At 33.4% G+C, this 1,004-nt stretch overlaps 1 long non-coding RNA gene across 1 annotated transcript; it reads left to right on the top strand.

The window, feature by feature from the left end:
- Window positions 1-14: 14 nt before the first annotated feature.
- On the top strand, window positions 15-402 carry LOC109593618 (uncharacterized). Its single transcript, XR_002191075.1, has 2 exons — window positions 15-155; window positions 212-402. It is a non-coding gene; the product is annotated as an uncharacterized LOC109593618 (long non-coding RNA).
- The last annotated feature ends 602 nt before the right edge of the window (window positions 403-1,004 follow it).

The following is a 1,004-nucleotide window of genomic DNA, read 5'->3' as shown; positions in this document are numbered from 1 at the left end:
TATATAGTGGTTTTCCTAATATGGAAAGAGAGTTCTACTCATCACCTATTGATTGGTTATTAATTAATATTAAAGACATGCCCATTCATATTGTGTTTTATGATGTTCTGTTATCAAAAATTGAAGAATATCTAGACAACAATTCATATGTACAGGTATAGACTATTGGTACTTATTTTAATGGTTAGTCCATTCAATTTTTGTATGATAGGCTGCTAAATTGTTTAATACTCACTTTAAAGACAATGACAGAACTGGACAATATATATTAGTATATACTTTAGTTTACAATAATTAATGGACTTAATCATGTGTTTGTGTTGGGTCAGTCTTGTATATGTACATCTACATGTATATCAAATTCATGTGATTTGTAGCCTTTTTACCCCTCCACAAAGTCCACATAAGGCACATTCCATCAATTTGCAAGCAGTCCACATAAGGCACATTCCATCAATTTGCAAGCAGTCCACATAAGGCACATTCCATCAATTTGCAAGCAGCTGCTAGCAAGCCAAATCCTCTCCTGTGATGGAAATTAACACTCTGCTGCTTTACATTTATTTTTAGTGAATATCTGGTGTATCTCATTCATGTAAGTTTAAACATAGATATTATACATAGGTATTGGTACCTCAGACTCAGTGTTCTGTCACCATCTACTGTTGAAGGTAACTTTGTGATTACTTTGATCTAACATCAACAAAATAATTCCATTCAACAATCACAGTATACTTACAATGTTGCCTTCACCAGATGTTGGTTATTAATTGATAAGTGCCTCATACAGGCAACTTGTTGCTGACAGCATTTTGCCTGTATGAGGGGCTTTGTATATGGAAAATAGAACTAAACTCAAATTCCCTTATAATCATAGATCAAAATATACAGCATAGAGTTGTCACTATGCTGCTAAAAGCCCCCATACACTAGGCAACACTAGCAACATTTGTAGTTACTTTGATCTTTTGAACAACTTGTTGCAAAAATAGAACTGATTTCTA

The sequence above is a fragment of the Amphimedon queenslandica genome, unplaced genomic scaffold (assembly GCF_000090795.2).
Source record: "Amphimedon queenslandica unplaced genomic scaffold, v1.1 AMPQUscaffold_552_Cont27429, whole genome shotgun sequence".
NCBI lineage: Eukaryota > Metazoa > Porifera > Demospongiae > Haplosclerida > Niphatidae > Amphimedon > Amphimedon queenslandica.
This window is presented reverse-complemented; position numbering and strand designations above follow the sequence as displayed.